The sequence below is a fragment of the Pristiophorus japonicus genome, unplaced genomic scaffold (assembly GCF_044704955.1).
Source record: "Pristiophorus japonicus isolate sPriJap1 unplaced genomic scaffold, sPriJap1.hap1 HAP1_SCAFFOLD_35, whole genome shotgun sequence".
NCBI classification, from domain to species: domain Eukaryota; kingdom Metazoa; phylum Chordata; class Chondrichthyes; family Pristiophoridae; genus Pristiophorus; species Pristiophorus japonicus.
The window spans coordinates 3,705,612-3,719,581 of record NW_027253324.1 but is presented as its reverse complement, the minus strand read 5'-3'; the positions used below and the strand labels follow the sequence as shown (position 1 = coordinate 3,719,581).

The 13,970-nt window shown below is 46.2% G+C and overlaps 1 non-coding gene across 1 annotated transcript; it reads left to right on the top strand.

The window, feature by feature from the left end:
- The first annotated feature begins 1,442 nt into the window (after positions 1-1,442).
- Positions 1,443-1,515, top strand: trnav-aac (transfer RNA valine (anticodon AAC)). Its single transcript has one exon. It is a non-coding gene; the product is annotated as a tRNA-Val (tRNA).
- The last annotated feature ends 12,455 nt before the right edge of the window (positions 1,516-13,970 follow it).

Sequence of the window (13,970 nt, the reverse complement as noted above, 5' to 3'; positions counted from 1 at the left end):
GAGTGCCTCAGGGCTCAGTGCTGTGACCCCAGCTCTTTTCAATATACATCAATGATTTGGATGAAGGAATTGAGTGCAATATCTCTATGTTTGCAGATGACACCAAACTGGGTGGCGGTGTGAGCTGTGAGGGGGACGCTAAGGGACTGCAGGGTGACTTAGACAGGTTAGGTGAGTGGACAAATTCATGGCAGATGCAGTAAAATGTGGATAAATGTGAGGTTATCCACTTTGAGGGCAAAAACGTGAAGACAGAATATTATCTGAATGGTGGCAGATTAGGAAAAGGGGAGTTGCAATGAGACCTGGGTGTCATGGTTCATCAGTCACTGAAAGTTGGCATACAGTTACAGTAGGCAGGAAAAAGGTAAATCGTATGTTGGCCTTCATAGCTTGGTGATTTGAGTATAGGAGCAGGGAGTTCTTATTGCAGTTGTACAGGGCCTTGGTGAGGCCTCAACTGGAACATTGTTTTCTATTTTGGTCTCCTAATCTGAGGAAGGACGTTCTTGCTATTGATGGAGTGCAGCAAAGGTTCACCAGACTGATTCCCGGGATGGCTGGACTAACATATGAGGAGAGACTGGATCAACTGGCCCTTTATACATTGGAGTTTAGAAGAATGAGAGGGGATCTCATCGAAACATACAATATTCTGATGGGACTGGTCAGGTTAGATGCGGGGAGATTGTTCCCGATGTTGGGGAAGTTGGAGCAGGCTCGAGGTTCTAGATGGCCCACTACTGTTCCTAATTCTTATGTTCTTATGTTCTTACAGCAATTCTGGAAGAATAACATTGAAACGAAATGTGACCTGACACCCAGAAACAAGTGTTCAGGTAGAAGGCTAAATGTTGCATCCCTTTCTGCAAAAAATTCCTTTCACAAACATTTCTCTGACCGAAACGGCACAAAGCAAAAATGTTCCTTTCAAAGTCATTAAACTCCCGAATTTCCGTGCCCCGCGAATCTCCTGAATCAGATGCCTCTAGTTTTGCCGACTCAATCCATGTACCTTTGCAATGTTCTGCTTCCACCCACACTTTGAAATGTGCCACTAACTTATCGAATCATGGAATGGTTACAGCACGGTAGGCCATTCGGCCCATCGAGCCCGTGCCGACTCTCAGCGAGTCCCACTCCCGCGCCCTTCCCCCATCGTACTGCAATTGTTTTTCCATCAGACACTTTTCCAACTCCCATCTGAAAGATAATATTGAGTCTCTCTCCACCGCCCTTTCAAGCCGTGCATCCCAGATCCTAACCACTCGCTTCTGTTCCTATGTGTAAAGTCTGGGAAACACGAGATCAATTCCTGCCACACACACAGCCTTCCGAAAGATCGCACATTCATTCTATTCTCGAAAAACCAGCTCCTGAAGTATCGGCCAGCTTTGTAGGTTAAGGCTAGGTTAGATTCCTAGCAACATATCAATCGCTGTGTTTCTGTAGTGTAGTGGTTATCAAGTTCGCCTAACACGCGAAAGGTCCCCGGTTCGAAACCGGGTGGAAACATTTTCGACATTGTTCAATTAAATATTAGAAAAAATGGAATAATTGACATTAAATGTTCAATATTAACAAAGTTGGTGTTTGTTTCTGCTGATGTTAATAACACTTCAACTAGGCTGGAGTTTAATATTATGATATTTCAAATAACAGTGTTAATATTTGATGTCTCCAAGATTAGAGGGACTAATTGATGTCCTGTTTCTGACTGCTCCATATTTGATCGGGGCGGAGGGGCGGTGTGAGATCGGGGCTCAGGAGAGGCGAAGGCCCAGGGACAGTACGGGCCAGCGCACACTGCGATCTATGGATAGTCGGCACATGTGTACACACTAGGTCCATGCAGCAGAGCTTGGTCTGTGGTCGCCTTGGGTAATCCTTGCCTCTGGACCAAGACCTAGCTCTGTCAAGCCCGTGTGGTGGCAGGTGTGCAACGGTCACCCCACGTTAAAACCATCCACCCACAGGCATATTCCACCTTTCATGATGTAGTTCGGGACCTAGATTGTCAGGTCCCTCATCGAAACACCTGTGAACTCATCCCTTTTTAGTGTGGAAACAAATCATCCTCGATCCGAGGGACTGCTTAATACTATACTATTAACAAAATGCAGTGTCTCACAGCCCTGTTACATTGGCTGGTTTCTCTGTACAGTTCTGTACACACTCAAACTCTGCACAGCGTCTCTCACTCCGTCCCGTTTCCAGCCCTGACGGTGCAGAAAGACCCTCTCAAAGCTGCACGTTCCGGCTGCTTTCAGTTGAGCTGTGAGAGATTATTAAAGGATCCTGCATCTCCGCCGCGCTTCACAACAGCAGATCGAAGCCGCAAACAACCCCTCGACTAATCGCTCGTCCACAGCTCCACAGTGAGTGAGGCCAGGACTGTCATGTATGCAACCAGCATTGTAACCCATGTAAAATCTGACCTAAGTTGTACACTGTGAGAACAATGACCACTTGGTGGTGAACTTGTTCGAGACATTCCTAACCTGGACCTTCAGGTATAAAAGGGGAAGCTCCACCCACTTCCATCACTTGAGTGCTAAGAAATAAAAGACAGGTCACAGACTGACCTTCCCTGAAGCATGGGCCTCGTGTGCCTTTACACTGTATAGTAAGGACGTATCAATGGCGACGAGAAACTGGGATTTAAACCACACGAGCATGGCCACGAGCAGAACCGACAAGAGGTTCTGTGTTAAGCAATGGTTGGGACAGAGATTCAACATTGTTAAAGCATCACACAGTTCTCCAGGCAGCCAAGGGCAGTCAGGCATGCCCCAATATGTAGCCAAACCCAGAGGGGGTGTTCTACAGAGACAATGGCAAGCTGAATAGCGATTCACGTCATTGCAAGGGACAATGCGGCCAGTAATGGGGCCATCAACACCTGTTAATGGTGCACTCAAGGACAATCACGGGGCAGTCAATGAGGATCGACTGGCAAGAGACCTTTTGTTTCCCACAGCAGCTCATGTTGGAGGCATGGAGGCACACACTCAGCCAGAGTTTGCAGAGATGAGCAAAATACATGCAGAAATTGCAGAAATGAACACTGGGGGAAATCGCTGGAAGCTGAAGTTCAGCGAGTTCATGTGGTGCACGTATAAAGTTCATACACCAGGACGCCACCGATAATGATGAAAGTGCTCCTCAATGGCATCCCAGTATCAGTGGAGCTAGACACGTGGGCCAGCCAGTCCCTGATGGGTATCAAATAGTTCGAAAAGTTGTGGGCGTCCAAGGCCAGGAGGCCAAAATTATTGCCGATTGACGCACAGCTACGAACGTACACAAAGGAGATCATTCTGGTGCTAGGCAGCGCCACAGTAGTCGTGACCCACAAGTTCGCTTGCTGTCATGAACTGGAAATGGGGCGATGTCAATGCAATTTCCTCTGTGGAGCGAGTATCATGCTCACAGATCCTGAACAAATTTGACTCATTATTTCAACCCGGCATTGGCACTTTCATGGGGGCCAAGGTAGTGATTCACATGAACCCGTACGCCAGGCCAGTACACCACAAGGTCAGGGCAGAGCCGTGCGTGATGCGGGAAACGATAGAAGGCGAATTGGACCGCCTGCTAAGGGAAGGCATCATTTCGCCAGACGAATTCAGTGACTGGGCGAGCCCGATTGTGCCGGTGCTCAAGGCGGATAGGTCGGTCAGGATATGTGGTGATGACAAGGCCACCATCAATCGGGTGTCATTCCAAGACCAGTACCCGCTACTGAGAGCGGAGGACCTCTTTGTGATGCTATCCGGTGGCAAGCTTTTTTCAAAATTAGACCTGAACTCAGCTTACATGACCCAGGAGCTGGCGAGTGAGTCGAAAAAGCTGACCACCATCACGACACACAAGGGGTTGTTTGAGTACAACAGATGCCCGTTCGGGATTCTTCGGTTGGCGCGATCTTACAATGAAATATGGAAAGCCTCCTCAAGTCGATTCGAGGGACGGTGGTTTTTCAAGACGACATCCTCATCACGGGTTACGATACTGAAGAACACCTCCACAACCTGGAGGAGGTGCCACGCAGACTGGACCGGATAGGGCTGCGACTGAAAAAGGCGAAGTGCGTCTTCATAGCTCCAGAGATAGAATTCCTGGGGAGAAGGGTAGCAGCAGACGGGATCAGCTCTGCTGCCTCCAAAACGGAAGAGATCCAGAGAGCACCCAGACCACGTAACACGACGGAGCTGATTCGTTCCTGGGGCTCCTGAACTATTTTGGTAACTTTCTTCCCAAATTGAGCAAGCTGCTAGAGCCGCCACACGTGCTCCTACGCAAAGGTCACGAATGTGTCTGGGGGGACAGCCAGAAAAGGACTTTTAATAGAGCTCGCAATTTGTTATCTTCCAACACTCTGTTAACGCTATATGACCCATGTAAGAAACTTGTGTTAACGTGCGATGCGTCGTCCGATTGTGTCGGGTGTGTGTTGCAGCATGTCAATGCCAAGTGTCAGTTACAGCCGGTAGCTTTGGCCTCCAGAAGTCTGTCCCAGGCAGAAAGGGGCTACGAGATGGTAGAAAAGGAGACGTTCGCATGTGTATATGCAGTAAAGAAAATGCACCAATACCTGTTTGAAAGGAAATTTGAGCTGGAGACAGATCACAAACCCCTAACGTCCCTTTTGGCAGACAACAAGGCCATAAATGCAAATGCATCGGCCCGCATACAGAGGTGGGGACTCACTTTAGCCGCCTATGACTACACAATTCGGCACAGACCGGGCACCGAAAACTGCGGCGATGCATTCAGCAGGCTCCCACTCGCCATCACTGAGGGGGCTACCGAGCATGGTGCTGAGATGGTCATGGCTGTTGAAGCTTTCGGAAGTGAAGGCTCACCCGTGACAGCCCGTCAGATTAAAGTCTGGACAAATAGAGACCCGCTATTGTCTCCAGTCAAGAAATGTGTCCTGAATGGGGACTGGGCAGCCACGTACAGGGCATGTCGTGAGGAAGTTAAACTATTTCACCGGCGCAGGGATGAACTCTCGATTCAGGCCGATTGCCTACTGTGGGGAAACCGCGTAGAAACGAGATGGGCAGAGAGGTGTTCATCAGCGAACTCCACAATGAGCACACGGGCATTGTCATGTGGAAGGCAATTGCCAAGTCACACATTTGGTGTACAGGGAAAGACGCAGATCTGGAACTTTGCGTTCGCAGGTGCAACACCTTTGCCCAGCTGGGTAATGCGCCCAGGGAAGCCCCCACTAGCCCATGGTCCTGGCCCACCAAGCCTTGGGCACGCATCCATGAGGACTACGCAGGTCCTTTAAAAAATGTTTTTTTGGTTGTAGTAGACGCCTGCTACATAAGAAACATAAGAAACATAAGAATTAGGAACCGGAGTAGACCATCTACCCCCTCGAGCCTGCTCCGCCATTCAACAAGATCATGGCTGATCTGGCCGTGGACTCAGCTCCACTTACACACCCGCACGCCGTAACCCTTATTTCGCTTAGTGGTTTAGCATCTATCTATCTGTGACTTGAATACATTCAATGATCCCGCCTCAACTTCTTCCTTGGGCAGATAGTCCCACAGATTCACAAACCTCTGGGAGAAGAAATTGCTTCTCAACTCGGTTTTAAATTGGCTCCCCCGTATTTTGAGGCTGTGCCCCCCTAGTTCTAGTCTCCCCTACCAGTGGAAACAACATCCCTGCCTCTATCTTGTCTATCCCTTTCATTATTTTAAATGTTTCTATGAGATCACCCCTCATCCTTCTGAACTCCACCGAGTAAAGACACAGTCTCCTCAATATATCATCATAAGGTAACCCCCTCCTCTGCGGAATCAGCCGAGTGAATCGTCTCTGTATCCCCTCCAAAGCCAGTATATCCTTCCTTAAGTAAGGTGACAAAAACTGCACGCAGTACTCCAGGTGCGACCTCACCAATACCGTATACAGTTGCAGCAGGACCTCCCTGCTTTTGTACTCCATCCCTCTCGCAATGAAGGCGAACATTCCATTCACCTTCCTGATTACCTGCTGCACCTGCAAACTAACTTTTGGGGATTCATGCACAAGGGCCCCCAGGTCCCTCTGCACCGCAGCATGTTGTAATTTCTCTCTATTCAAATAATATTCCCTTTTACTGTTTTTTTTCCCAAGGTGGATGACCTCACACTTTCCGACATCGTATTTCATCTACCAAACCTTAGCCCATTCGCTTAACCTATACAAATCTCTTTGCAGCCTCTCTGTGTCCTCTACACAACCCGCTTTCCCACTAATCTTTGTGTCATCTGCAAATTATTTTACACTACACTCTGTCCCCTCTTCCAGGTCATCTATGTATATTGCAAACAGTTGTGGTCCCAGCACCGATCCCTGTGGCACACCACTAACCACGGATTTCCAAACTGAAAAGCACCCATTTATCCCGACTCTCTGCTTTCTGGTCTCCAGCCAAATCTCGATCCATGCTAATACATATCCTCTGACTCCGCGTAGCTCTATCTTCAGAAGTAACCTTTTGTGTGGTACCTTATCGAATGCCTTTTGGAAATCTAAATACACCACATCCATCGGTACAACTCTATCCACCATGCTCGTTATATCCTCAAAGAATTCCAGTATATTAGTTAAACATGATTTCCCCTTCATGAATCCATGCTGTGTCTGCTTGATTGCACTAAGCCTATCTAGATGTCCCGCTATTTCTTCCTTAATGATAGTTTCAAACATTTTCCCACCTACAGATGTTAAACTAACCGGCCTATTGTTACCTGCATTTTGTCTGCCCGCTTTTGTAAACAGAGGCGTTACATTAGCTGCTTTCCAATCCGCTGGTACCTCCCCAGAGTCCAGAGAATTTTGGAAGATTATAACGAATGAATCTGCTATAACTTCCGCCACCTCTTTTAATACCCTGGGATGCATTTCCTCAGGACCAGGGAACTTGTCTACCTTGAGTCGCATTAGCCTGTCCAGCACTACCCGCCTAGTGATAGTGATTGTCTCAAGTTCCTCCCTTCCCACATTCCTGTGACCAGCAATTTCTGGCATAGTTTTTGTGTCTTCAACTGTGAAGACCGAAGCAAAATAATTGTTTAAGTTCTCAGCCATTTCCACATTTCCCATTATTAAATCCCCCTTCTCATCTTCTGAGGGACCAACATTTACTTTAGTCACTCTTTGCCGTTTTCTATATCGGTAAAAGCTTTTACTATCTGTTTTTATGTTTTGCGCAATTTTAATTTCGTAATCTATCTTTCCTTTCCTTATTGCTTTCTTATTCATTGTTTGCTGTCGTTTAAAATTTTCCCAATCTTCTAGTTTCCCACTAACCTTGGCCACCTTATACGCATTGGTTTTTAATTTGATACTCTCCTTTATTTCCTTGGTTATCCACAGCAAGTTATCCCTTCTCTTACTGCCCTTCTTTTTCATTGGAATATATTTTTGTTGTGCACTATGAAAGAGCTCCTTAAAAGTCCTCTGCTGTACCTCAATTGTGCCACCGTTTATTCTATGTTCCCAGTCTACTTTAACCAACTCTGCCCTCATCCCACTGTAGTCCCCTTTGTTTAAGCATTGTATGCTCGTTTGAGACACTACTTCCTCACCCTCAATCTATATTACAAATTCAACCATACTGTGATCACTCCTTCTGAGAGGATCTTTTACTAGGAGATCGTTCATTATTCCTGTCTCATTGCACAGGACCAGATCTAAGATAGCTTGCTCCCTTGTAGGTTCTGTAACATATTGTTCTCAGAAACAATCCTGTATGCATTCGATGAATTCCTCCTCCAGGCTACCCCGTGCGATTTGAATTGACCAATCAATATGTAGGTTAAAATCCACCATGATTACTGCCGTTCCTTTTTCACATGCCTCCATTATACCCTTGATTATTGCCCACCCCACCGTCAAGTTATTATTTGGGCGCCTATAAACTACGCCCACCAGTGACTTTTTCCCCTTACATTCTCTAATCTCCACCCACAATGATTCAACATTTTGTTCATTAGAGCCAATATCATCTCTCACAACTGCCCTGATGTCATCCTTTATTAACAGAGCTATGCCACCTCCTTTCCCTTCTTGTCTGTCTTTCCAAATTGTCAGCTTCCCCTGTATGTTTAATTCCCAATCTTCGCCACCCTGCAACCACGTTTCTGTAATGGCCACCAAATCATACTCATTTGTCATGATTTGTGCCGTCAACTCATTTACTTTATTTTGAATGCTGCGTGCGTTTAGGTAAAGTATTTAATACTAGTTTTTAATCTATGATTATTAGTTTTGACCCCTCCTGCAGCCCCTTTATATTCATACATATTGTCCCTTCCTATTACCTTGTGGTTTACAGTTACCCCAGTACTACTCTGCTCTGTTGCCTCCTGCCTTTTGCATTCTTTCTTGGGCTCCTTTTTATCTGCGCTCTCACCCACTCTAACTAGCTCAGAGCACTCTCCGGCGTTCTGAATACTCCTCGCATTGAGGCACCGAGCTTTCAGGCTTGCCTTTTTATTCCACTTTGACCCATTAGAATATTGCTGTACAGTGGCCATTTTTGGTTTTTGCCTTGAGTTTCTCTGCCCTCCATTTATACTCATCTCCTTTCTGTCTTTTGTATCTGTCTCCATTTTGTTTCCCTCTGTCTCCCTGCATTGGTTCCCATCCCACTGCCATATTAGTTTAACTCCTCCCCAACAGCACTAGCAAACACTCCCCACTGAGGACTTTGGTTCAGGACCTGCCTAGGTACAGACCGTCTGGTTTGTACTGGTCCGAACTCCCACAGAACCGGTTCCAATGCCCCAGGAATTTGAATCCCTCCCTGCTGCACCACTGCTCAAGCCACGGATTCATCTGAGCTATCCTGCGATTCCGACACTGACTAGCACGTGGCATTCGTAGCAATCCCGAGATTGCTGCTTTTGAGGTCCTACTTTTTAATTCAGCTTCTAGCTCCTTAAATTCATCTCGTAGGACGTCATCCATTTTTTTACCGAAATCTTTGGTACCAATGTGCATCACGACAACTGGCTGTTCTCCCTCCCTTTTCAGAATTTCCTGCACCCGCTCCGAGACATCCTTGACCCTTGCACCAGGGAGGCAACATACCAAACTGGAGTCTCGGTTGCGGCCGAAGAAACGCCTATCTATTCCCCTTTAAATCGAATCCCCTATCACTATCGCTGTCCCACTGTTTTTCCTGCCCTTCTGTGCAGCAGAGCCAGCCACGGTGCCATGAACTTGGCTGCCGCTGCACTCCCCTGATGAGTCATCCCCCTCAACAGCACTCAATGTGAGGCCAACGTGATATCTGCTACACTGCAGCCCATCAAAGGGCGAGAAACCACTGAATGCAAAGGATGAGCTCACAAATATCAGGGGCAGTGCAGACTGGTCAATGTCAAACCCTCCTTTCTTATTCAGCAGTGGCATGAATGGGAGTCAGACGCCACAAAATTTGATTAAAGACACAAATACAAGCAACACTTGCAAATCTTTTCAGTGCAAAATTCTTTCACTTTATTTGAAATGCTACAGCGTTGAATCTGAAAATACGCATGTTGGGATTTTATCTTTACTACTGATTGTATGTTGTGTGCACGGTAGGAATAACCGGTGCTGTTAAATTTGATAAAAGTTGCCCCAGATTCGTGGTGTCATCGGCAATGAGGATTTTGAACCAGAAAGCTATAATACAGTGAGTAAAATGGGATATGGTTTTCGAGTTAAGATGCAAAGCACAGGACAAATGATTGAAGTATGGACTGTTCCTGAGTTAGCATGTGTTTGATTGTGCAAAAGAAGGTGAGGGGTTAATTAATGATGGTTTCCCGTGAAAGCAAGAGAAAAGTTCAAGAAGAAACCATGCGGTGCCTGTCAGGTGAGCGCTACTTGTGATGCCTGGTGGGAATGGGCCGAGATTTTAAAGCCCATTGTATTACAGAACCTTCATAGAGACGAACATCTCCAACTCACTGTGTAGGTCTCATGGTGCAATGGTAGCGTGTCTGACTCCAGATCCGAAAGTTGCGTGTTCAAATCACGTCTTGGTCACTGTTCTTTCGGATCATGTTCTTCCAGAATTAATATTTCCTTTGCTGTTTGGCAATAACCAGACCCTTGCTCCAAGGGCTGTCTCATTGTTTCCAAGGTGTCAGGCAGATAATTATTTTTATTTAAAAAAATACTTTATCCAAACCAGGTTCCCTAATGGTCTAGTGGTTAGGATTTAGTGCTTTCAACGCCACGGCTCGGGTTCGATTCCCGGTCAGGGAAATTGTACTTTTAATTCAAAACCTTATAAAAAAAATAGTTCATCTATTTTACACATCTTTATGCATCTCCTGTGTAAAAAAAAATGAAGCATTGATTTAAACATCATTAATTAATGCATAAAATTCTATTGTCATATGATATATTTTGCTCTGAGCATATGAGGAACTTTTCTCCCGATCCCATTGGGTTTAATTCTGGTAATCTGGTGCTGAAAGTGGAGATGTTTCCGCAGTGTACCGCAAATCATAGACACCTTCAGAGGCAGTCTCTCGGGATCGAGGAGGACTTGCTTCCATCTCAAAGTGAGTCCTTTGATGGCTGAACATTCCGATACGAGAGCCACAGACCCTGTTACAGGTGGGACAGACATTCGTCGAGGGAAGGGGTCGGTGGGAATGGTTTGCCGTGTGCTCCTTCCGCTGCCTGCACTTGGTCTCTTCATGCTCCTTGCGTCTAGAGTAAAAGAGCTCAACGCCCTCCCAGAAGGACTTTCTCCACATCGGGCGGTCTGCGGCCAGGGCCTCCCAGGTGTCAGTGGTGATGTCGCACTTTACCAGGGAGGCTTTGAGGGTGTCCTTATAACGTTTAGCCTGTCCTCCTTTGGCTCGTTTACCCTGAAAGGAGCTCCGCATAAAGACGTAAACATAAACACGTCAGGATGAGGGGCCGGAGTTGGCCAATCGGCCCCTCCAACCTGGTCCACCATTCAAGAAGATCCTGGCAGTTCTTCAACAGCAAGTTTGAACATCTGGGGCGGAGCCAACAGGCGCCTGGCTGCAATGAGTGATAAGCACCTGCTTTGAATGGAAGCCTGGCTAGCTCAGTCGGTAAAGCATGAGACTCTTAATCGCAGGGTCGTGGGTTCGATACGAACGTTGGGCGATTTATTTTCATTTAATGTTGCTTTGATGGAAAACCTCTGACCGAAACGGCACAAAACAAAAATGTTGCTTTCAAAGTCATTGAACTCCGAAATTCCCACGCCCCGCGAATCTCCTAAATCAGATGCCTCTACTTTTGGCGACTCAATCCATGTCCCTTTGCAATGTTGTGCTCCCAGCCACACTATAAAATGTGCCACTAACTGATCGAATCATGGAATGGTTACAGCACGGAAGACCATTCGCCCCATCGAGCCCGTGCCGACCCTCAGCGAATCCCACTCCCCGCCCTTTCCCCGTAGCCCTGCAATTGTTTTTCCTTCAGACACTTATCCAACTCCCGTCTGAAAGATAAGATTGAGTCTGCCACCACCGCCTTTTCAAGCCGTGCATTCCAGATCCTAACCACTCGCTGCTAACTGGCCATCTCCTGTTCCTATGTATGAAGTCTGGGAAACACGAGATCAATTCCTGCCACGCTCACTGCCTTCCGAAATATAGCACCGTCATTCTCTTCTCGGAAATCCAGCTCCTGAAGAATCGGCCAGCTGTGTAGGTTAAAGCTCTGGTTATATACCTAAGGTTGCTTGAGATACAGTGTTTCTGTAGTGTAGTGGTTATCATATTCACCTCACACGTGAAAGGTCCCCGGTTCGAGCCCCGGTGGAAATTGTATTTTGGAGAATACTTTTGCTGTGAAATAAATTGAACAAAAGTCGCCCCAGGTTCCTTGTCGCATGAGCACTGAACATTTTAAACCAGTCTCCAACATACAGAGTGAGTAAAGTCAGATAGGGGAAAAAACTTCATCAATGATTAAAAATCCTTAAATAATTAAAGTTCAGTTATTGAAGTTTCCACTGTCCCTCAGTAACAATTCTACAAAACAACGCTGTCGGTTAATGAATGGGGCATAAAACAAATAATCTTCAATCATCCCCATCCCCCGGCACACAGTTTAATTAGTTGCATGTCATTATTTTAAAGATTTTGAATGGAAGAATTATTTTCTGAATTCGTACTCCCTCTGTGAGCGCCGCATCACGAAACGAGCAGGAAACACATTAATAAGTTTACCACAATTGCTGACATTTCTTTGCTTTTTTCTTGTGTTTTTTCAGCTCTTCGTCCTTTTCAGCTCCTGACTGCGGATATTGCTGTGATGAAACCTGAACAAAATGCAATGTCTGTCTCACTGTTTCCCCGGTGTCAGGCAGAGATACGCCTGCTGCCCTCATTTATTGCATGTGACAGGACACAAAAGTTCAAAATCAACCTGCAGGTGGCCACACACAGCAGTGAATAGTCAGGATGGCCGAGCAGTATGCGGTGCTGTGTTTAGATCACTGTCTCCACTGGAGATATTATTTTTGCACCAAAAACTAATGTGCGATAAAAGGGAACAAGAGCATTCCGGTGTGCATTGTCACATGATGCAAGCTACCTCAGACCCGGAACAAAGCTCCCCGGACACCGTGCACAAGCTCAGGAAAACAACGGGGGAGAGGATATCCCGGCCGCTGGGCCTTCCAGCAACACTGAACAAATGCCCGGTCTGAAACTTTCCAGAGTAATAACTTGTAACTGGAGCTTCTAACAGTCCGGATGGCCAAGCGGTCTAAGGTGCTGTGTTCAGGTCACCGTGTCCTCTGGAAGTGTGGGGTCAAATCCCACTCCTGACATTCAGTGTTTTTAATTGCAAACTCATTTGTTTGGACACCACTCGCAAGTGCTTTGGGACATCCATGGAACTTCATAAAATGACCCCACTTCAGTTGCAAACAATGATATCAAAGTTCCTTCTCAAACCGGGAATCGATCCTGGGTGGCTGTAACGAAAGGAATGGTATTGTGAAGCATTGAAATGTGCCCTCTAAATATCTCGCACTGCTCATTTAAAAACACGGTTATAATTTGTTTCATTGCAAAAGAAGGCAGGCTCGAAGGGCGAAATGGCGGACTCCTGCTCCTGGTTCTTGAGTTCTCATACAGAGCACAGAAAATATGATCAAATGATCAACTCTCCCTCAGTTCGCATTTTGTTCATTGTGCAAAAGAAGATTATGGGTTCATTAATGATGTTTTCCAGTGAAAGCACCATAAAAGTTTAAGGACAATAATTCACCCAACATGGGGCTCAAACCCACGACCCGGAGATTAAAAGCCTAATACTCCACCGACTGAACTAGCCGGGTCTGCTGAAGGTGCATCTTCCTGTCGCTGATTGCTGCCAGGCGCCTGTTGGTATCGCCCCGTGGCTTTATCTCGAGCTTTATCTCGAGCTTCAAACCACGATACCGGTTCTCCTGAATTTCAAGGCTTGTACGGAGATCAATCATCAAAAGCCGTGTCATTAACCACAGCTGGGCCGTCAAATTTCTGATCGCAAAGTGCTTTCAGTCCTTGTCAATATCTATTGTCTATTTGCCGGTGTTACCCGATTCTGTCGGTCTCTCTGGCTCTTTAATCTGTGTGTGGTCACCTGCATGTTGATTCTCGATGAATGCCTGTGTTTGTGTCTTCTACAACGATAGAAAATGTTTCTTATATATTTCTTACGTTCTCTCCAATGCCTTGATATCCTTCCTAAATTGTGGTGCTCAGAACTGTAAACAGTTCTCCAACTGAGGCCGAAACCGGGATTGAAAAGGTATGGTACAACTTCTTCGCTGGTGTCCTCTATTTCACTTCATATAAAGCCAAGGGCCCTGTATTCTTTTTAAACAACTTAGTAACTTATCTACCCAGCTTCAAAGATTTCTGTGTGTAAATCACTCAATCCTGCTGCTTCTCTTTTAACACAATACCATTTAG